The following is a 24,702-nucleotide window of genomic DNA, read 5'->3' on the forward strand; positions in this document are numbered from 1 at the left end:
GTGTAGGTTGTCGATCTCAAGAGTGGCTTTTATTAGTTATTGTACATAATAACTATTGTGTCAGAAATGAAAGGGATTAACTCTCACCCAAGGTACTGCACCTGAGCAAATATTGTCTTGCCTGGGTGAAATTTGTGCCAACACAAAGAAGACCTGGTATGAGGCTATGCGCTGCTTAAGTCTCACTTAAGTCTTCAAAATGAGGATTATGCAGGATTTTAGCGGTACAAAAATGTAAAGACAAATTTCAACCCATATATTACTACAGCATATATCCCTGGAGCTTCTGGAGTAATGCAGAATCTCACCAGAACACATCAAAGCTACTGGAAAGTACTTTCTGTTCAGACTGACCAGATTTGGGAGTTTCTCATGTCACTGAACTGAAGCTCTGAAGGGCTGTTAGAGAGAAACTAAATGGGTAAGTGGGTTTTAATGTCTGAATGTTTTATTCTCTGCTGTATTTTCCAATGGCTCAAATGCTTTGGTCTCTGTGAGCAAGCAGAGGAATATTTTGCTGTGGTCAGTAGGTTTTTCTGAGAACTACTGTAAATATGGGACTGCAGCTGACAGTTCGTTGTTGGAAGTGTGAACAGAAAACACTCAAAATTTCAGAATAAATGTAACAAACATTTTCAGACCAGAGGAAGAAAATTCTCAGTTTGGAGGACAAAGGAAACGTTTTTCATGCTGAATCTTTCTGTCTAGATCTGCTTTCAGCAGATGACACCCACCTTTCAATCGCACTGTTACATCTGTGCCCAGTTTGCACACCTCTTGCTAAATATTTTCCTGTTTGTGGAAGAATGGTGAAATGGTTTCACAAGAACGCAGACCATTTGCTTGACAGCCGTTCCCATATTTAATTGTCTGTCTTCAGTGATAAGGCATGCCTATGTAATCTGGACTGTAACCACCAGAGGGGAAAGGAGTAGGATATAATCTTGTACACACAGTATTTTCAGAAAAACCTTTCTTAGTTTTTTGGGGGATTCCCGTATTTATGATGTCTGCCTTTCCTCCTGCCACAACATAGGCTGAGGGGAAAAGAAATGGGGAACCTCGTGGTGTCTTCCTGTAAATCTGCCCCTGCTGTATATTAGCCTGTTTCCAGGGTTACCTTGTAGAGATGCCTCTGTTTTTTTCCATATATGTTCCAAGACATGGAGATTGCTAACAGGGTGTGAGAGGCTTGGGGACAATGTCATATAAAACTGTTCCTTTTGAGAGCATGTTTGAAACTGCTTTGAAAATGCAGTGTTTTTGAGGGGCTTGTGCCACCCGCTACCCTCATGATAGTTTCCATATCACGAAAATACTTCCCTTCCCTATAAAGCTAGTATTGAACATTGAGCCCTTGCTGTATGGGTGACTTGATAGAGTTACTGGTTAATTTGAAGGGTCATTTTACACTTCCCCCCCCCCCCGATTTTTTTCTTAAACGCTTTGCAACCCAAATGTATTCTGATATGATTTTATTAGATTCATTTGTCCTACGTTACCCTTCTCCCCTTTCCCTATTTAATTTGATCTTACACATATAACTGTAAACAGTGTATTTTTATGTCTTGCATAAGTATAGTGGTTGTGTTCTGATCTGAAGGTGGTTAGTGACCTGAGGAAGCCAGATCAGTGCTGGTTTAGGTAAAATGATCACAGATCTTTCCCCAGTGGCGTGCATGGTTCCCTACCTTCCTGTCAATCTACAGTAGAGCACCAGGGCAAAGATTGTTCCTCCTGGTGAAAGGAAATCTAATTTATTATGTTTAAATAGTACTGCAATCAGCATGTTTATAGCTAGTGGTAATTATGTCGAGTTTGTTGGCTGATAAATTGATCCCGTCCTACTCCTGTGTGTCTTTGGATATTGTGTTTCTTGTGTTGCCCTGGCTGGTATCTAGTGATCGCAGCTAGATCCCAACTGCTTTTGCTCACAGCTTTTGCTGGCAAAACCTTGGGCTTGTGTTTTGCTCTTTTGAGTAGCTGATAATCCATCACAACAGTATTTACAAGTGAGAATGAATAGAGCTGCTTTGCATGCTGAGAGCTCTGTATGCCTCTCTGACATACGAGGAGGCCATAGGGTGGTGATGGGCTACTCTGTCCTTCGTCTAATATTTGCCCAGTGTAGGAACACTGCAAAGCAGTTCATTGTCCTCACAGGATCCCTGTGAGGTTGGCAGTACTGCTGTCACCGTTTTGCAGATGAGGAAATTTTTGGCAGAACAGAATCAAATGATGTAACCTGCATTCCTCTAATATATATCAGATGATGATATATAGAATGCGGGAATTCTGCATTGCAGCACCTTATACTGCCTTCGCAAGTTTGGCTGAAGATTTTGCATTCTTCTTGATTTCTGTCCTAGTCAGAATTGCTCTGTCACCTGCTCCAAATGAATTTCTGTAGGCTTTCCCTAATTTACCAAATAAAAATATTGGAATGCTTTTGTGTCATGTTTACAAAGTGCATGGAGATGAGGAGAAGTCTCGGAGGTTTCAAATCATGGATGTTAAAACTTACACCTGCGTGGCTATGCCTGAGCTGTGAGTTAGCATAGAGCAAGCACAAACCTTTCTGTGCTAGGTGTGTTTCTAGGGAGTCTTTCATGTCTGTGGCCAACAGGTTTTGGAAAACAGGATGGTTTTCCCTTGGTGTGCTTTTGATACAACAAGGCAAAAGTAAGCGAATATCCATTTCTTTATTATTAGGGGGTGGGGGGAATATATTTAGATTTTTGTTTTGACCAGCTTGCTCCCACTTTGAAGAGAAAGAGAAAGAAAGAGGGGAAGAAAAAAGGGGAGAAAGAGAGCCTCAGAATTTTTTCTGTCTTATTTATGTTAAAAGAAAAATCACTCGTGAGCTTATTAGTATGGCATTTTCAGTGGAAATACGGTATTTCTGCTGGACAAAATGCAAGAATGCTTTATCTCATGGAATTTCCCACTCAGGAATGGAACAGTTCTTCATACTGCCACGGCTGCCTCCGCTCCTAATATGGATTTAGCAAGTAGCTCAAAAATACCCATCAGGACCAAAAGATGCAGCTGCTATGGGTTTTTCAAAACCTTAAAGGGACATACCAAAAAAGTCAGGAAAAACCTTTGCTATAAAAACTGTTGTTTGCAAACTAGGAAGGATCCTACGTTTTGCTGCTGAGTTATTAGCCATTTGCTTTGATTTCTGTCACAGCAGGTTCTGCCTTGAATATGCTATGAAATTTGTTTTTGTTTTGTTTTGTGTGCACTGAGCCCAAGCAAAAGCCTTCTGTGACAATGTCATCGCCATTTTGCTCTTAGACTGTAGCTTTCAGCTTGATGCTGTCTTCTAATGACACTACTCTTCTTCATCCTTTTTTGATGTTCTTTTGATGTAAAATGCATTTTCTGAGTGAATAGGTTTGCTCCTTGTTTATAATTCAAATTGCTAAAGCCTATTTTCACTGACTTTTTAATTATGTAGCATTTAAATAGACGTTCGTTTTCTTTCAAGAAGAATCCTCAGAGGGCTATTCAATACCAAGATACCACTTTCAGCTCAGGAATTCCCTGCGTCACAAAGTGCTGCAGGAGACTGTACTGGGGAGGCACCGCTGCACACTTACTCTGGTCTCATACTTTTTCTTGAGTCTGTGCCATTGGAGGTGTGACCGGTCTGTGGTCTCACCTGGTACAGCTCCTTTATGTCCCTTTATGTGCACATGAAACATATGTGTGTCTTCATTCCTCATGCCTTTTTTGGGTCTCACTTGCTGCCTTTCTTACTATGCAACTGGAAGTCGCTTATGGAAAGGTAAGCATGACTTAGGGTAATATCCTAGCAGAAGTCCCAGCCTGTGTCTGTGTTAGTAACCTGGGCAGGGCCAGGGGCAGTGGCATGTGGTGACCTGTGGTGTTTAGCTGTTAGCACACTCCATTGCGTGGCTTTGCCTGTGCCAGCCAGCACTCTGCAACCGTGTCTGGATAGGGGTTAGGGCAGGAGCGTGAGCCAGGCACTGTTCCGAGCAGGCAGATATGGATGAAGACTCCTCTTTGGGGAGTGAGCAGAAGGACAGAATTTAGCCATATGGACATGGGCTGTGCCATGAAACTTGTGCTCAGGAGCAGGGAATTGGCCCTCGACTGCTTTATTTTCTATTCCAAGGCAGGCCTGTTGATTTCTGCACCGCAGTGCCAGGCCCTAAGACAGAATGCATTTACAGCTCTCTGTATACAGGACGTAATTTTAATGCTTGGCTCCCGCTGCAAAATATGTCACAACGAACTTCAAGAGGATTTTTTATGTCCCCAGAACCTTAAGCTGGAATAATGACTCTAATTTATTTATGCACATTTTGACAGCTTGTTATGTTTTATTCCGTAAAGCTAAATGTGGTCTCAACACCTTGGAGTTATTGCTACTAAGTAATGATACCAGGGAGATAGGGGTTTTTGCCTCTGAGCAGAGAACATTTTTCCACTCTGTAAGGTTTGAAACTACTGTCCTTGTGTCTGTGTATCATTTTGAGAAAGAACAGTGAAACTGAGGGGTGATGTGGCCTGGCTGCATAACTGAGCAGAAACAGGTCGACTCTACATCGGCAGTGAATGCTGGAATAACCCAATAACCAGTGGCCTTAGCGTGGCATCTGTCAAACTCGAACAAGAGATGGGCAACTCCATCCTAGAGTAAAGACCTGTAAACACTGGCTTGCTCTGTAATGTGACTCGGGGTTCATTTTCAGATCTGAATGATACCGTTTGGGTACCCCTTTAGGAAAGACTCAGGTCTCTTCTCTTTCTTCATGGAGGTCTGAAAAACAGTTAGACCCCTTCAGACCAGAAGGGGTTGTATCATTTACGGGTGTGATTGTATGATTTACATACCCATAGTGTTTCCTGTGCCAAATATGATGAGTTAGGTTTGATAATACACTTACAGCTAATCAAGGTGCTCATAGGAGCCATTGAATAGTTTTGTAAACCGGTAAGATATGGTATTGGTGGGTTTTAAGATGGTTTTGACGAGGATTTTAAATGCAAACAAAAGAAGGCCACTGTAAACCCAAAGCACTAGATATTGGATTCTGTATGACTTCGAGTTTCTTCTTCTGTTCTGTACAGCAATGTCTATAAAAAATACTTTGAGGAAACGTTCCCAAGCACTGCACTGTCTGCACCGAAAGTATTAGAAGAGTCCCTGGCCGGCTTTAGACCTGGACCAACTAGGATTCTCCCAAATAATTTACAGGCACTGTTCAGGGATTAACTCCAACCAGGGACCCATTCTGAACAGGTAACTGACCATCTTGTTTTGGAGCCCAAGAGGGTTAAATACTATGAATAGGAACTATCTGCAACCAGTAGCTGTAATCCTGAAGAACGTGTTCAGTTTTCTAGTACAGATGTAGTTAATGTAAGCTTACTTGTATACCATATACATTTGGAAGCAGTGCTGAAAAAGGGAAAGAGAGAAAGAATGTGTTTAACCCAATCCAGGATATATGGGGAAATCACATTAACACAGACTCTTAATTCCTTGCTGCATATCTTCTGTTGGCTCTAAATAGTAGTAGCACAAGAAAAATATCATTCATGACAGGCCAGTGTGGATCCCTGGAGTCTCAGTAGGGACTGCTGAGAGACAAAGCTGTAAATATGTCATGATAGGCTGAAAAGAAAGAGGTACCACTCTATGGGGGATCTCAGTGCATAAGCATCGACTCACATTCCCAAACTTGAGTGACAGTCTGTGAGACAGACTGATCATTGCCTTTGGTCTTTAGTCCTAGTTTTAATGTTTGCTTTTTTCTTTTGTCTGTTTGTTTGTTTTAAAGCTTCCTCTTACCCAGTACTCCAACAGCACAGTTTCCAGGGCCAAGCTTATTTACATGTCACGTGGAGAACACCAGTTACCGCTTCAGATACAATGGGATGGTCTCACTCTGCTGACACAAATACCTGATGAGAAACCGTTCATTTACTTACTGCGTAATCAAAAGTTTAACTAGGTTTATAATCCAAGAGAGAGTGCTGCAGCCACACTACAATTCATGCGCAAAGCCATTCATTATCAAATTCTGGTGGTAGTGTTTTGGTTTTCTTGCTCGTGTCCTGAGGGACAGCTGTTAAAGGTGAAAGTCAATGTGACAACTGATGACCTTCACAGTTCAAGCAGGGAGATCTGCTTGAACATGGAGAGTGAGCTGAATTCCCACCTTGTTTGGGTTGGTCCTTCACATCAGGATTTGAATCTCGTATTGTGCATGTCTCACGGGGATCGTAGGTTCATCAGGATGGCACTTGTATGTAGTTTTGTAATAACTGTGACAGTTCCCTGTTCCCTGTGACTTTAGTTCCCTACTAAAGTAGCTTTCTGGAAAAATAGTGTGAAAATCATGAGTGTTAGTGATTTATGGCTGAAAATACTGATATGTGAAAACTCTGGCCAAATCTTGGCTATAACTTTATCTCAAATTTGTTTAAGAGTACTGCATGCTCCTTTGTCCTTTTTGTGAGAAGGCAGAAATTTGTTCCGTGGTTGCTGTTCCTGTTGTTAGCAGAGGCAGAACTTGAAGGCTGCTGAAAAAATGAGCCACTGGGAGTCTGATACAAGTTCAGTTATACCATCGGTGAACTCTGCCGTTTGCTGTCACAGGTAAGCCTGTGTCTTAGCCTGGTGGCTTAGCCTCAGCTCCTAGTCCCAGCCTACAGTACCTGGTTTCTTTTCAGAAGTGGCTGGTCCTGACACACAGTGTACATTGCACAGCCTACCTTTTTTATGGTCTTGCCTTGGACTCCGTTTCATCTTGTAAAATACACGTTCATCTCTGCGTATGTCCCCTTTTCAGATGGGAGACACTGGCAACACTAAGTAGCTGGTGGAGTTCCTGCCAGCAGGTGTTTCATTTTATTTGGCTGCTATAGGGGTTTTTGATATACTAGTGTGATTCCCCCCCACCCCCACCCCCACCCCTTGTCTGTGAATTCATGTGAAAATGAATTATGGAGCTGAGGTCTGGCCTGCATTAGGGCATTGACTTTCTTTGATTCTCTCTACAGTCAAATGGGACCTTTGGATATTTGGAAAGGCCAGCCACCAAATGCTTTCCCACTTTCATACACCATGGGAAGAGGTTCCCATCTTCGTACTCCTGCTCCAGAGAGATTCACCCTGCAGGACACTGGGGTTGTTAGTTTTCTGACAGGTAAGCAAATACATCATGGAAAACCTGAAAACTTATATTTTTTTCTAACTTTTCCATTCATTTTGGTTTACTCTGAAGACCCACAGTTCCTGTTGCATAAGGTACACTAAAGTTTATCTCTGAACTGTTCTCCCCTGATACTTATTAGCTCTTTGAAACGAAATACACATTGTGTGTAAGTTACCAAGCATAGTCCTTCAGCTAACAAATGGCTAGCTAGCTAGGTAAAATAAGCTGCATTCTAAAGACTAGTCTCCAGCCCTCCAGGATACCTGGGTATACAGAGCTACAGCCCACAGTAACTTTGAGTATTTTGCAGTGTAGGGTCACATGTGAAAAGGAGATTGTGACTTTGTATGACCTTTATAAGGAGTTGGCACAAGATTATATGGTTTACTTTGGGCTGTATTTTGCTGGCTTTTGTACATATGGAATAGCATCTTCCTCTGCAATAATCTCACCTATATAATGGTGTCAGAATCTGTCCTACCAGCTGAAGTGAGCTATTTCACAGTGTATCTGATATTCTTTCCTTTTTATCTGTTGAGATATAGTGCTTTGCTGTGTATCCTGATATCCCATGGCTCTCTTTTTGGAGCTCTGTTCACACATCTTGATTCCATCTGTACTCTTGAAGTGGCCTGTTAGGTGGAAGATGTGTCTGTCAAACACATGTAGATTCTGGACAGCAGCCCTTTACGGGTCACGCCTTGAAACATTACTAATTTGATTTCAAAGGGAGCTATTACAAAATGTCTTTTGTGTTGTTAGGCCTCAGGAGAAGGACCTCAGCTGGACACAGTGAAATGCTGCATTTGCTATAGCCATGAAGGCCCTTGTTGGAACAGATATAAGAATCAGTCACGTCTTTGTCTTAGAGCTCGGCACCTCTTCAGGAGGAGTCCCCTGATGAGAGAGAGGGACGACCGAATGTGTGTTAAAAGGTCTAGGGGACAGAAACTTAGTGATCCACAGCATCCATTTGATGCTGTCCAAAGCTGTTGAGCAACCTCAGGAAATGAGTGGAAATCTGACTCTTGTTTGACTGTCCTGAGTCCTGAAAGCGGGAAGGTGGGCGCTGGAGGGTTGACGTTTGCATCTGTGCACTCTGTGGCAGTGCTTTGAAGATCTGTGGTGTAGCCTGTGGCTTTTTATGATGCAGTCATGTGCATTTTTAAGACTAAGAATTAGACACCTTTGTGCTTGAAGTTAAGCATGACTGTGACTCATTCAGCTGTCACTCTTAACAGACTTGGTGTGAGAACCATATGGATGGGAAGAAGTAACTTAGACCCAAGATGCAAGTTCACGAATTGCAAGACAGGAGGCCAAACACTGAAACAGCATCTGACAAAAGTGAGTAATCAGTCAAAGTTCCCACTTCTATTCGGTCAAATTTCCAGCATAAATTAATCTATTGTCTCAAAGTAGTGGCTTTGCTCTCTGTTAAGCTGTGGATCTTCCCCAAAAGCTCCTTTACTATTTGCAGTTAGTTACAGTTGCTCATAGGCTGCACAATCTCTGAGCACATTAGAGCCATAGTAGTAGCCTGACTGGCATTTGTAAACAGACAACGCTTGGGATTTAGCAATACTCTAGCGCAGTGCAGTAGTGTGCCAAAATAAAGGTCATTTCAATTTCATGTTATGTCACACAGTTTTGAAGTGACATGTGTTTAACGAGTTTTCTCCAGTAAATGAACGATAGCGAGTATTGCACTAATAGGCTTTGATGATATGCCCACAAAAAAAAAAAAGGCAAAATCTTTCCAAAAACATTAAATTGATATTTTACCAGAGAAAATAAAGCAGAACAAAGATTCAAACTCCTGCCCTGAAGCTTCTGTAATGAAGAAAATTAAGCTTTTTGGCCCTTTCCAGATGACAGTTTGCAGAAATCTCACTGTAATTTATTTAAGTGTCCCCGTCACTACAGAGGTTGAGGCTGATCTTCTGATAGGGATAGGAGAGCATGGAGGGTGCAAGTTGAGCTTGTCACAGAAGCTGTATCACAAACCTCATGGCAGGACCTCTAACGGAGTGAAAAACTGGTCCCTCTGTGTATGGAGCCTACTCTATTGTGCATAGAAAGATTTAGAGTAGGTTCTGTCTTCTCATATACCAATGCCTGCTTGTCTTACCACTCTGCCTGGTACCCTAGCTGGTTGTTCCTTGTCATCTTTCTGTCAGGCTGTGCACTCAAATAGGCACAAACTGGAACACAGGAGGTGCCATCGGGAAGCACTTTCTCATGATGAGAGTGGTTAAACACTGGCACAGGTTGCCCAGAGAGGCTGTGAAGTCTCTATCCTTGGAGATGTTAAAAAGCCGTCTGGACATGGTCCTGGGCCACCTGTTTCAGGTAGCCATGCTTGAGCAGGGTGGTTGGATCAGATGACCTCCAGAGGTCCCTTCCAGCCTCAACCATTCCATGGCTCTGCGATTCTATGACTGGTTGATTAGGGCTGCTGAGACATCCTGTCATTTAAAGGCTTAAAGGCGTTGAACAAAATCTGTTACGTAGTCTTGTTCTTGGGAATGTTGCTTTTGGTGTCAGCAGTGGGTTGTGTGGCACATTAAAAATAAAGCATAGTTCCTTCAGTACAGAATAGGAGGGAGGACTGTTTTGATTGTTGGTAATGTAGGTTTTGAGTGTGCGGGAGGGACTGCTGCATTGAGACCGCCTCTCCAAGGGGGACGTGTGAAGGCTATAGGAGGGAGGGTGAACACGAGTAAATGGCTGATAGTGTAAATGCTGGTAATGTGAAACTTTCAGCAGTTTGCAACAAAGCCTATAACCAGTTGGGTTTTGCAAAAATTTGTTGTTAATATCCTACCAAATGTTTAGTAGTGAGAGAATGAACAGTCTTTTGAGCCAGTCATACACAAAGTGTTGTCTTCTTTTTGGTCACTACTCCCATTGAAGTCAAACTGATAGTAAACTGTGAACTGAGAAGTCAGTAACGTATGCAAAATAAAGTGGTCCACCTCCTGCACCTCCTGTCTGCCTCCAGTGAACAATAGGAGTAGGAAGAGATCAGGACTGGTTTCCTGGCAAAATCTGGCATTAGTCTGCAATCCTAGAACTGGGCAGCTAAAGACATTCTAATTAATTTGCTTTGGAGACAACATTTTTCTGAATGGCACATTGTGGTGTTACATAGTACTTCATCTCAGGTACACAAAGTGCAAAAAGACTGCTGTGTTGTGTACAGATACTAAATCTTTCTATGTTGTTCAGCTGATCAATTGGCTTTTTGGGTCAGTGGTTGTATGACATTATTCAACAGAGGACAGCTAAGTCCATACAAATAACAATTTAAAAAGTCGAAAGAGATCATGTACTTGCTGTCTTAAGCAATATGATAGAATTCAATAATACAGCTATTCATACCACTCTAAATTTTTCTTATAACCTGTTCTACAGTGTTTTACTACAAGCCAATAATCATGCCAAATATAATGTGATACTCATATTTTTCCAGTACCTGGGCATGAGCTTCCATGATGACAATATTTGGCTTACAAATTATTTTAACAAATTTTGAAGTGTTTCTAGTCATATCAAATTCACTACCAGAAGATAAACAGAGTGGTTTCAGGAATGTTTATGATGCTGTGCTATGTCATTAAACATAGTTTAATGCATTCATAGTAATAGGAGACTGAAGTTATCTTTTGAATGCATGTGTCATGCAAGTAAAAAATCTCTTAACAAAATACTATGTCTTTGCTACTTTTTGACTGGTACAATATCCAGCAAAGCCAGTAGCATTTCTCTTCTGAGCAGGGGTAGCAGGATAGCACTGTACTTCTTTCTTCATCATAGATTTCTGTGTATCTGAATCATGTCACTGTTTTTAATTGGCTCTTTTATCTGTCAGGCTAAGTTATTCTTCAGATCCCCTTTTACACTCTAGGTATGCACTGTTTTTGCGGTGTATCTGTGCAGGGTACCACGGCTGATGAGCCCCCAGAGCCCCCAGCACCGGCACTCGGGTGCGTGCACCTGGAAGAGGGGCTGAGACATGTGGAATCGTGAAAGGGCTGCTGCCAGGGGTGTCAGAGCCAGTAACCAGCCTGGTGTTATGGGCTTCGGGGAAACCACCCCCTGGGACTGCAGCTGTGCTGCAGGACTGAAGGCAGGCTGGATTGCAGACGTATAGTAATGCTTAAAGACTGGCTGCGCTGTCGGAGCATCATGTCTCTTGTTTCACAAGACAATTGTATGCAGTCTGCAGGCCTTTCATGTCTTGCATTTTATCCCGAGACCCATCTCCTTTTGAAAAGACATTTAAAGGCGTCTAGCATGTATGTGGGTAGGATTTTTTACCTAATAGGAGATTTTTTCCCCCAGATTTTACATGCAAATTGTTGGAAAGAGGGGCACACTGTTGTGTAAACTTGGAGCATGTGAAATGCGAATGTGTTCTGTAAATGATACATTTGTTGAATGAGTGATCACAATCAAACAATGTATCGCAATTGTTTTCTTTTCTTTAAAGTAATCTTGCAGTCCAGGAAAAAATAATAGGAACATGGTGAAAACAGTCTCCAAACTTTGTATTGTAGTGTAAGACTTCAGTGATGGTACGTGCAGACAGTTACTGGGGAAATTAAAGTTACTGCTTCTGTAATAACCAAAGCTTTGCCAAAATTGAATTTACATTGCATTTTCAGAGATCCTGTATCTATACAAATGGGTTAAAGAACCAGTGGTGGGGAGTTCTCTTATTTACTTGCCCATAGGCCAAAAAAAAAAAAAAAAAAAAAAGTAAATTGTTACTTTTGACTGATGCTGTTACATGGAACTACTACTATATTGGTACTTCATTTAAAAAGTTAATTGTTTGGGTTGGGTTTTTTTTTTTTTTGGGGGTGGGGTGTGGGTGGGTTTAGGACTCTGAACACTTTGTGGCTTGCTTTAAATCTCTGTTGTCCTCTGGGTGCATCCTCTCTTCATTAGTGGTTCTTTTATATTTCAAGATGCTTTATGCTGCCCCTGACACAAATGGGTATCTCCCAGTGGAACTTTCCATGCTGGTAGGGTTGGATAAAAGGCAGTGCACAATCCTTTTGGCCTGAGTTACATCTAACAATGGGAGCAATTGTGGCATTAGGACACATACCTTAGAAAGTAAGTCAGGTGGTATTGGACTGCTGGAGGTGTTCTTGTTATCCAGAGGTGGTTTCAGTACATTGCAAGAGGAAAAGGCTCTACTTAGTATTCAAGGAGGGATGAACAGATTGAAAGTTATGTTTGGGATGGGCTCTTGTCTCTACTGACAGTAACTGTGGAGTCTCCAGGGAGTCTATTCAACTCTGCCACATACGTTAAAAGGAAACAGTGTCAATCGTACTGAAGAACTTGGATGAATTTCACAAAACCACTTCAGTGTGACTTAGTGTTTTATCAGTTTTAAAGAGTGCTTTACCTTTTTCAGACAGAATAGGGATATGAAAAGTAAATAAACTATTCCTGTATCCAGGATGAAGGAAATAAGTGGATGAGGAGGTGCATGGAGAAATATGTAAACGGAGGTTTTACTGCATGTAATGGCAGTACTGGCTTTGGGGACCATCCCTCCACTGTCCTGTTCTGTGAGCTGCAAAGTGACTGTGAAAGTGCTCAGAGTGACCATGTTTCACAGTCTTTGCACAGATATAAATACCTATTATGCAAGACAGCAAAGAATCAGACCCAGGTATGGGTTATATGCAAATACTCAGTAGACTCCATTCTAGATGCAGGAGGTTTCCCTGCTCACTGCAAACAAGACCTGCTGCCCACTCAGCAGCTGCTCCACTTAATTGTTCCCTAGTTTTCTTGGCCAAAATCTTTTCCTTGTGTCTGAAAGAGCACCTTTAAGATTTACCATGAAGAATGATTTTTAAGATGTCTTTATTTGCCCTTGACAGAAAAACTCTTTATTGGGAGACAATGTGTCACAAAATGGGAGCTGTGGTTCAGGCTTGGTCATGCTGCTCCTAACTTTTCCCCGCATGACTGCACTGTAGCTTGAATTGATCGTGGCAAGTAAATTGAAGCTGTTAGTTCATTTAATTGTCAGTTCTGTGTCTGTGCACTAAGTCAGTCAATGATTCTTCTGAAGAGACTGCTACTACATCACATAGCTGTTCACATGGCCATTGGATGTGTATTGATGGTGCTAATGGAGTCATTGAGCCAAGCTCACATCTAGCAATGTCACAGCTCCCCAGATATTGATCATGATGGTGATTTGTTCTGCAGCAGTGTCCTGAAAACCCAGGCAGTATCAGAATCCAATGTACTAGTTAGTAGATAGGGTGACATAGCCCCAAGGCTGAAAAGGCTACATGAAACTTGAAAGACAACAGTAAAAAGAAAAAACAGTGGTGTTGATCGTGATACAGAATGCACAGGCTAGCTTTACAGTCATTGAGATTTGTCATCACTTGAAACACCTTGAAAATAGTGAATGTAGTGATGATTTTTTAAAATACCAAACTTGACAATATTTTAATTAAAAAGAACTTTCTAATGAACTTTTCTGGCCATTCTGAACCTAGTAAACAGAGATGATTATTTTTTTTTTTATGGACTGGATGACAGAGGAATTTTGATGAATGATTGAAAGACCAGTAGCAATCTTAGAAGTTAGTCTAGGGAAAATTTTCATTTGACCTAAGTGTAGCAGTGATCCTATTATATCTGAAAACATCTTGTAGAAAACAGCTGTTGGGTCACTAGTCCACCTCACCCTGGAGATAGGATTTCTTTTAACTGTATTCTGTCTAGAAATATGTCTTCATGTTATTTTGAAAGCTAACATTCATTTAACCCTATTTTGCCTCCTTTCTGTCTTCGATGCTGCTGTAAATAATCCCTCGGCCTCTTGGCTGCAAAACATCCTATCAGCATTTGTAGACACCCAACTTTTTATCACTGACAACCTCAGCTACATCTGAACTAGTGATATAGAGGTGAAAAGCTGTGTCTACCATTACTGACCCTTTAAGAAATATGTTACCCTTCTCTGCCTCCTTTGCATCTAAAGAAAATGATTTTTCTGTATAGGCTCTTTTTCTTCCAAGATTGCTCTGTCTTTGTCAAACGCTTTCCTTAAAAATGTCTTTGAGACCTATCCTGGGGATCATAATGATCATCTTCATCAAAGAACAAGAAGGCAGAACAACCTGTAGCATCAGAGAATTATTCCTCATGTACAATTGGATAAGGTGGGATTGATGCAACATTTAATAACTCATTTATTTTGGAGCAGAGGCATTCGTTATTTGCATTGATAATCATTCCGTCATTCTAAGTATTCTTCTAGAAAACAGGGTTCTGTGTATAAACTAAAAACTTCAATTCTGGGGGAGGGGAGAAGTCAGTGATGATACTTCTGTATGAATGATCTGGGATGCTAAGTAGTTTGTAACCAGCTGACATTGTGTGACTCAGCCAGAGAAAGCTGCCTGGGGTATATTGGGGAGAAATGACACAGTTGCTTATTATTGTGCTGAGATCAGCTGCTGGGACAAGAACAAGAATTATTTTTTTCTCAGAAGGAAAAAAAATAATAATGTATCCCATTGGGCACCACTGGAGGAACGCTTAGCTAATGAAGGTGCTAAGCCTGCTGAAACGTTGAAGGTAAGTTCCGTTTCCCTCCTGCTTACTGTACTGAAGCAAGACCATTATAGGACCAAAGCAGTGTATCCATAGAAATCAATTTTAAAAAGTAAAGCTCTTAAGAAAGCAGCCGCTTGCCATTTTTTTCCTGCTTTTTTTTTTCTTTTAAAGTAATTTTATAAGTGACATTTGCAGAACTTTTTAACAAATGGTCTAAAAATGGTACTTTATTAATGTAGCTAAGAAACAATAGGTATGTTATGGTACCTATGTAGGATTTACTTTAATGAGCAAATCTGGCTCACAAATCAGGATTATTTTGCAAGAGTAAGAACTGATAATGTGTATAAGTGTTTTCAGGATCAGATTCCACGCTGCATCGGAAATTTCTCACAGTTAATAGGTCCTCCAGCTAGTCATTTACTGCCAAGAAAGCCTTCTTATTGATTATTATTTCATATTAATGGATCTATCAGGTATTTATTTGGCAAGTTTCTTGATTTTCTGTATTGATTTCTCCCAGGGGTAAACGAACGGCAGAAGTGGACATAGGCAGTCCTCTTCTGCTAGGTCTAGATATTTAAATGTATTTTCAAAGTATCAGATCTATTACAGGAGCATTTGGGGCAGCCATTTGGATTCCAATAACGACAGATTGCAAGACTTTTTATTATATGAATGTGAACTCAGGAAAACAGCTGGATGGATCATGTCAAGAATACTAGCGTGTTAAGGAATCACAGGGGGGCAAATTTCCACTAGAACTCTAGATACCTGTCTTCAGCCCTGTCTGAAGAAGTCAAAGCTGTGTATGCAAATCAAACTGCACATTTCCAGCTACCACAGTTGTGTGTGCAAACGGAAAGTCAGCAGGCAGAAGTTTAGTAGTCCCCTTTAAACTGGTCGTGCCAGTATCTGAGAGGTGATTGGATGAGTTTATCAGTGTTCCAGATACAGCTTGTAATTGCTGCTTCACATTATAAACAAAGCCATTAACTGAAGCATGTCTACATTTAGTGAAATGAGTTTCATTCATTGAAGACATTGGGGCACATTTAATACCTTTTTGCTTTGTGTAATGACAACAGTAAATCTTGCGCATTTGCAAATATTTAAATCAAGCTTCAAAGTTAACCCAAATGACTACTTCGAGAGAGGAGCAGACTTTATGCATTCAACTAAAAATCTCTTTTTTTACATAAACATTTTCTGTTACAGGTTTATTTTTTATAAGATCTTGTGTAAAGACATTGCCTTTAGGAAAAAACATTGGAATTTTAGGGTTGTTTCAAATGAATGTATAAGGATAAGTTATATACCATGACTATGCTGCCTCCCATGCAGCTGGATTAAAAGGATTTGAAATACTGCTGGACCAAGCCCACAATAAAACTCTCTATTTCATGGTCGTGGGTGCATGTGAAGCTACTTCAGAATGAAGCTCATGATCCTGGACTTCTCTTCATGAGAGGCTGCATTTATGAAGATACTTTATAAACCAAATTGTAATAGAGGACTTGTAACTGCTCGGAGTTACATGCTTTACATCAGGGGTCCTCAAACTATGGCCTGTGGGCTGGGTACAGCCCCCCAGGGTCCTCAATCTGGCCCCCGGTATTTACAGGCCCCCCCGCCGGGAGCTGGGGGGGAAACCAAGCAGCCGCAGATGACTGCCTGCCACTTCATCCGCGCACCGGCCCCCTGGTTAAAAACTTTGAGGACCCCTGCCTTACATGGTTGCTTTTGGGGGAGCGCAAGGCTACACAGCAAGATGTAATTTAACCTTTTGTATGTGTACCAGGATTTGCATAATTGCACTCTACGCAGTTAAATCCAATGGTAAAACTGACCTTTGGATCAACCAATAACTGCAATGAAGGAGGATGTTCATGCAGTGATTTTGCTACCTTGTCGTGCAGCAAGATAAAATATCAGATGGACAATATTTGCAGAGTTACCATTTCTCCTCATGGCTCTATCACATTTGGGTTACAAATCCAAGAAATTTAAACTTGAGCTAACAAATGTTGGCATAAAAATTTTGGTGTTTGCTTCTCAGTAATTATCAGTAATTTTTAAAATTTATTTTCTCAGAATAAATTCTAGTTTTGAACTAGTGAAGAATTGAAACCGTTGTTCAGAACATTTGAATTCACTGAATTCTTTTTTGGAAGCACTTATTGGAATAACTAGTTTTTACACAGTCATTATAATTCCAAAATAGGTTCTAAAAATTAGGCTAGACGTTACCTAACAAAAAATGTTACAACTGATTATGCCCACACTATGAACTTCAGAAGCCTGCTCTTCATACAAATACTTTTATATGGATTTTCAGAGAATGGACACAATAATTCAAGGCTTGCTGCCTTCATTTGAAAGTTAATTTGGATTAAAATAAGGTTTGCATTTAAAGTGCAAAAGCTCTTCCTGTATAAATGCATGTGTGGACAGCTCTAATATGGGAATCAAAATGTCTTCTTGTTTCAGTTAATCTACTTTGAAAATAGAAGTGTTTAGCTTAATCCTTCATTGAACTGGAACAGGTCCACTTATTCCAGTCCACCTGTGAGTTATGTTGGAAAGGGAGTAGCTTTTCTGAATAACTACTATTGATTTCAGAAATATTTTTCCAACTGCTTAGGTCTGAGCCTGATCTCCATTGACATGCATTGCAGCCTTCCAAATCTCAAGTCTAAATTTTGCAACTATCTCATCAAATAGTAGACTCAGTTTTAAATGCTTGGAAGACTAGACTCCAAAACTGAATTTAAACTGTACTGAGTATTTGTGACAGAAATGTGACTTAATTTTTTGCTTTTACCAGTCTCAAACTACAATTAATTCTTTGTTGGCTGTAGGTATGCTAGTAGCAGTATTATTTAACATTAAAAATGACAGTGATGATAGTCATTAACTGAACAAACTAAATCACTGATTGTTTTGGAACAGGGGAAATCAAGTCATGTACACAAATCCCATCAATCTCAGTTAAATGGTGCCATGACTTTAGGAATAATTCTCTGAATCAGGACTTAAGGCTGTCAGCTCTAAAGGAGCAGGTCTTGTTATCTTCAAGTGTCTGAACTGTGCTTAACCAACTAGAACTGTTATATGGTTGAGAACTTGAGACACAATTGCAAAATATTATATAAGAATCTTCTGGACACTTCAGTGGATTCTGAGAATAAAATCCTTACACTTAGTCTTTTGGGGGGCTCAAGTGATTTTTTTTTTTTTTTGTTTAAATGAGAATTTAAGCTCCTTATGCAGTTCACAGGATGGCTGATGTGCATACCTGGGTTACTCTGAAGGTCAAATACTGTGTATATTGGACATTTCAAGCTGCTGTCCTGCTTAAGTTCCAAATCATTAGCTTAGCAAATGGGAGCTTAAATATAAGCATAGTCAATGGGGAGGAAAAAAATCTGCTGCATAGTATGCCTAGTGATAGAAAAAGCTACAGAATGCGAACATAAATTTTTAATTCAACATTCCTTAATTTAAAAAAAAACCACACCAACACCAATCCCCTCCCCCTTACAAGCTTGCAAAAACTAGGTCTGAATTCCCAGTGGGAATAATGAGCAACAGCAAGAGTGAATGCTGGGAGAGAAGAATGCAATTGTATTAGGCTCCATCACAATGGGAGGTAAACCCAAATCATTTATAAAACGTAAATGCTGGCAGAACACAGGGAGCTCAGAGCACCACACTGCAGGTGTGATTTATGAGGCTGGGGACTGGCTATAAATCAAACCCTTTTGTTTTAAATAGTACTGCTTCAACGCAGGAGATCAGTTTACATGTAGAGGAAATGATGAAAAAAATGCAGTACATTGCATCCCAAGAATATTAGAGAATCAGCTTTACAATAAGACTATCAGTGCCATGTTCAGACAATGGATATCTGATGCGCAATTTAATGAATGCTCCCACTGCTTCTACAGAGTGCCCTAATCTAGCAACTCAAGTTTGTTTCAAATGTATTAATTATGGGATCTATTTTGTAAGACTAGCTGTTAAAATCATTGCACTTAGGATCAGGAATGCATTGGTTATTCCTGTTAACTAGCTAGAGGTGTCCTTTTATGCCACCAAAGGCTCTGCCTGTTTCTATGTTATCTGTATTTTTCCTTGATGATAAAGGTTTATGGGTCTCATTATTTAGTGGCCTTGTCCTGTGGAAATGGGTGGATAAAACAATGAATTCCTATGTATTCAAATACAGAGTGGGCATCCTGGAAAGTTCTGCCTGATTACAAGAAAATACGTATATCTGGCAAAGAAAAGTGCTTTTCTCCCTCTATTGGTTGTATAATTATCAAATAGAAGAGATTCTAAAAGTAACGAGCAAAATTATGTCTTCTGCTCTGCTTTCCAGACCTGCCAGGGCTTATCTTGGCTGCATATTTTGCATTCATTTTGCATGCATACCACTAGAGCAAACTATATGCCTGAAACTGTGTCCTGCAACGTGGGCCAGAGAAGCACTTTAAAAGCTGAAAGGACAAAAAGCCTACATAAAGGGAGATACAGCCGTTATATCAGTGTTCAAAGAAATTTATAATGAAACAAAAGCTTGAGTACGGTGCATTTGCACGTATTCTGGGCATTTGGTGTAGTGGTCTTATGTCAGTAATAGTTTAGCCATGTGAATGTAAGAAGTTGCCTTTAATTCACTGATAAGCAGAGTGCCTTTATGTCAGCAAGGAGCCAAGAGACATCTTGTATTGCAATGCTTTATTACTTTCCAAGAGTCCAAAATGCAAACACTAGAGAAACACATAAGCACAATTTCCAGGATCTTTCCAAGGCTCTGATATTGATATAGCCAGCATCAGCTATTGCTGGAGGCATTAATATCAGTTGCTAGTTTGAGGAAAGTATCACTTCACTGAAATAATTGATTTTTTTTCTTACTTATTGTTATAAAAACACATCCAGTGCATAAATATATGGGCAGTCTATAAATGTTAAAACATATTCCCTCCTCAGTAGAGCTTGCAGTCTAGATTAGACCAATATATGAAAAAGATATATTGATGATGAACAGAGAAAAGAAAGAAGTGTCTGAAAGTACTTTTACTGATTTCTTGAATCTGACCAGGTTTCCAGCTGATAATGGGCCAGACTTGTAAAACTATTTGGGCTTCTGTTTTTCAAAGATTAGGGTGCTTAAGTGTCTTTAAAAATGCCGTCATTTTACATGTAGAAATCCAATGCATCACAAAAAATGCATTATGTGGGAGAGGAGTAGAGATGGCTTTGTGCCATACAACTCTGATGTTGTCTTGGACGCTAGAGTCAATTTAGATAGATAGCCTTGAAAGGGGTCTGCCCAAGTTGTGTAGTCCTCTCAGGTTGCAGTGACATCTGTAATCTCTATAACACTTTGTGTTTTAACTGGATTCCTGAAAACTCTTTCCATCTTAGGTATTTTTCCTAGGTGAACACGCTGTCTTCTTTCCTTGTCTGTTGTGCCCTGTGAGAGAAATACTTTTGTGGACTAGAAGCAGTGTTTTAAACCCCATTTTTGCAAACTCTTCTGCCTTTTACACAAATAAAGATGTCACTCGAGGGACCTTGTTGCAACATAGTTAAAGCTGATTTAAACATTGAATTTCTTTGCCATCATAAAGGTTAAATACACGGAAAAGCAAAAGAATGTTTATATAGCAGAAACAATAATGAAGGGTTTACATCTGCAGCCTCCATGAACAGTAGAGGCTGTGGCTTTTCCTACGTACAGCCATCAGGAATAACTGGTGATTACCAAGTTCAAAGCCTATTGTCTCCTCCAAAAAGCCGAGTTGTTTTTTTGGGGTTGTTTCAGAATGACGTGACGTCTGATGGCTCTATTCCTTTTATAGGTCTTCTTGATACACATTGAATCCTGACCTGGGATGGAAAGTGATTTTTGTGAACGTATTTACAGAATGACGTGTAATAGATCTAGCAAAGGCTGAAGTCTGGTAATAGTGACTGATGTAGTACCACTGAGAAAAGAAACCTGAACACTGCTCTCCGAGGAGGCCGAGCGAGGAGTGAGGTAATAATGGGTTTCGTTGCCCAGTCAGGGTCGACAGAAGGAGAGGTGATTTTGCTCCTCAGATTGTGCTCAGAGGACAGGAGGCGGTGTGTATTTTACATATATGCAGTAGGTGATAAGACAGACTTGTTCAGTGATCTGGGAGGCATTGTGCTATGTACAAAGGTCTCCTGCAAAGCTGATGAATATTTTTTCCTATTGCAGGCCTGATACACTGAATGCCTCCCTGCAAATCTTGAATCCAACCTTGCTGCGATTTGCTTGCTGTATAATCTCATTAAGCCAATGGGTATCGCACCTGTGTAAAAATCACAGGAGAATTTTTTATATTCTGTAGCTGACAAAGGGAATGTCCTGAATTTATTCTAATGGCGTGGTTTTACTTTCAGGTAGGAGTTGGCATGCGCAGACCATTTCAAAATATTTACTGCAATGGCTGCAAGCATGAAACGTTCCGTAGGAGCTTACATACATGAGCATGCAGAGTATATAAAGAGGACGATTCATGAACTTTGCTGATTAAACCATAACCTTCCACATAGGAAGCTCAAGTAGGTCATGTACTGAGGGGAGCTAGGAAACGCACGTATGTGTGTGATGCAAATCTGATAGCCTGTTTAGTAACCAGGAGTGGCCAACAGATGTTCATCCCCATTTGTCAGACGTGTTTACACATTTTCCTAGATGTTACAGATATACAGTGTATATCAAGAGCTCAGAATCCAATCTTAAAAAGTAGATGTCTTCTAAGATTGTATTCAAGATAAGAATTAGCTTTCCAACTTCATCAGCATCTGAGACTTGATTCATCAGAGCACTGAAGATGTGCGTATGGCAATCTCCATTCAGCAAAATTTTTACTTTAAAAACATGCTCTGGGAACAGAGCTTAAAATGAATGTGGGTTTATATACTTTGCAAAACTGGGTTTTGACTTTGAGCCTCTGGATGGGAAAATTAGTCATGAACGTTTGCTTCATAGTGTGAGATTTCTCCCTTTTTAATCAGGAGAGGACTGGCACAGGTGTCGTCACTGGAAACCACGACTACTGGTAAACAGTTATCAGGAGATGTTAGAACCCCTTTTAAAATAACAGCTAAACATGTGAGTAGGTAGAAAATAAGCAGAAGTAGTTTTTTTAACATTTGGATATTAAGAAAATATTTTTTTTTCAAAGATTGACGTTTCAGTTTCAAAATTAAGCAACAAATTTGTAATTCAGAGAAAGTTTGCAGTCATCTGTAACGCTTGGGGTCCATATGCCTGCAGACAGACATTCCCTTTATAAGTCATTTTTCCCGGATCCTGGGTTTGTACAAATGTAAATTAAATGAATAAATAAATACACATATGTGTTTTAATATGTTCCACCATTCCTCTGATACTGCCCTGTAGGATACAATAAAGACATGAGGAATCAGAGTAAAGGGATCAGGAAAGGCTTTCTCTTTATTCCTTGTCAGGAATACAGACGTAAGAATCAGTGCTTTGGAGGATGCCCTGTTACTAGATCCTAATGTGTGTCAGAAATGCCATCTTCAGCTGCGCTGCTAGTGGAGCTCTGCAAAGTCTGCTCCACAAAGATGTTTGCAGACTGAACATGGAACCTTTTTGGCTTCAACATGCCATTGGCAGCAGCAGTATCTCGCTTCCTCCCCTGCTGTCTGTAGGCCAGAAACATCACTATCTCCAGCCACGGCAAACTGAAGAACCTAATCATCCCTATCTGTTCTGAAAAATGTGCACTGTGAGGAGTGTCCCAGAAATGGTAACTTCCTGATGTGAGTCAGATTCTCCATCCTAATGTCTGTGGATGTCTTCTGAATTTTTAAGCATTTGTATTTTTTTTAGTATTGACATGTTATCTTGCAAAATAAGTTCATTAGTTGAACAGTGCTCTTTCACAGCATGGTAGGAGTTACTGCTCCAGGTAAGAGCACTTTCTGGTCTGGTGCCTATCTTCAGATTTGCCAGGGGATGACACCGTATGGCAATGGGAAGATTCTTTAAAAGCCCTAATTAGGTATTAATACAGGTGCTAATTTCTGCCTTTAATGTACCTCTGACAAATTATTATCATACTCCAGTGATGAGGTTTAAGGCAGGCAGACTGGTGGGGGATATGAAAGGGATGGAGGATCCTGCTGGACAGCCCAACTCAAACCTTATAAATCACTGGAAGTAGGGTTTTGGAGCAGATTCTGGATTTGTTCATAATTATGTATACACATTTTTAGTTTAATAGGTATGAAGAGTATAAAACAGGGTAAGCAAACTATAGCTTCAAAGGGAAATGTTTAAAAAAGTTTGAGAACATCAGTCCTAATTATTGTATATGACATTAATTTTAATTTCCAATTAAACTCTAAGTAGAGGATATCTTACACACATGACTGTTTCTGGTCATCTGCATATTATGTGAAAGAGCATGTTTTGCTATTTTTCAATGATATATTTAATGTACTTGAAAAGTTTCATTTCTCTCTCTGTAGTTCCAACCCAGGTAAGAAATTCTTTTTTAAACCTCATAAATTAGAGAAATTTCCTATTAATTCATCTGGTATAGCCATTGTTAGAAATGTTATATTTTCCCCCCCTTTTATGTGTTGTGTAATTGGTGATTGATCCAATTTAGTTCTAAGTGTCAGAAGAAGCAGAAACCCCTCTAATTTCCAGAACCTGCTCTACAACTTTGTAGACTGTGTATATTCCAGTCACAGTCTCTATCTGTGCAAAATTTGGAATAAATGTATTGAAGTCAACAAAGCTGTTTTAGTTTAACATAATGTAATAACAGACTTTGTCCTCGAACTCCATCTATCATTCCAGCACTCGTTAGGCATTCTGGTTTTGTTCATAGTAGGAGCCATCATAAAGAAATTGATTTCCCTCTGTTCACTCATCCAATTTATTGCAAGAGAACTCCATGTTCATTTGCCCGTTACGCAGCATTTTGTGGAGTGAGAAAGAAACAAGCCAAAAGAAATCAGCAGAAGTAGTTATCATGTTGGATGAGACTCTGCTCCTATTTATTTTTGGCATAAATGCAGAACAGCTTCACTTCTCCTGGAAGAGTTTATTTGCATTTAGTTGGGTGAGACTAACTCCAGATTATACTCTGAACCCCAAACTTCACCACCTCTACCCCTGTTTGCTGCACTGAGTTACAAAAGAGACTTCTCATGATCTTGTAGTCTATGTGTTATGATTTCCATTACCTCTGCTGTTCCTCCCCCTCCTTCGTTGCTAGTTGTGTTCCCCAGGTTGGGCAGCCAAGTAATGTGTCCTCCATGGCTGTTAAAACCACACTATAAATAGGCTGGGAAGCAATATCGTTAGAGCAAAGCAGTTGGTACAGTCCTCTTTCCTCTCCCCAGTGGCAAAGTTGTTCATGACCACAGCGCACCTGGTCTCTGTTATCCAGAGAGCATTACTTTGGGGTTGTTTCTACGTCTGGGTCCCTCACAGGGTTGCACAAAGCACGGTGCATTCCAGTAAGGATGCCACCATCAGTGTGCCGAATGTCGTACAATGGCAATGACAGAAAATGGGAGCCCTCTCCTCCTGCATTTCTCCGTGCTGTGAACAAAAAGGCATTCTCGGTGGAGCCAAATTGAAAACTTTCTGCACAGTTGGCTCAGTTGGAAATTTGCAGTGAGGAATGTGTTAGCTGGTAGATCTGTAAGCTGTGAATTGCACAGAGACTTGACGTGACAGTAGATGAAGTGATCCAGTAGTAGTTTTGCTTTCCCTCGATGCCACTCATTGGCTTCCCGTTTAGCTGCATCACATGGAATCTCCCAACCTCATCTTCAGGGCCTTACAGATGTTGCCTTCACTGCCATG

At 40.4% G+C, this 24,702-nt stretch overlaps 1 long non-coding RNA gene across 1 annotated transcript; it reads left to right on the forward strand.

Moving 5' to 3' along the window:
• The first annotated feature begins 272 nt into the window (after nucleotides 1–272).
• LOC119150466 lies at nucleotides 273–20,850 on the forward strand. The gene is made up of 5 exons (XR_005105065.1): nucleotides 273–421; nucleotides 7,042–7,187; nucleotides 8,438–8,543; nucleotides 14,738–14,825; nucleotides 20,678–20,850. It is a non-coding gene; the product is annotated as an uncharacterized LOC119150466 (long non-coding RNA).
• Nucleotides 20,851–24,702: the final 3,852 nt, after the last annotated feature.

This window comes from Falco rusticolus, chromosome 6 (assembly GCF_015220075.1).
Source record: "Falco rusticolus isolate bFalRus1 chromosome 6, bFalRus1.pri, whole genome shotgun sequence".
Taxonomy (NCBI): Eukaryota; Metazoa; Chordata; class Aves; order Falconiformes; family Falconidae; genus Falco; species Falco rusticolus.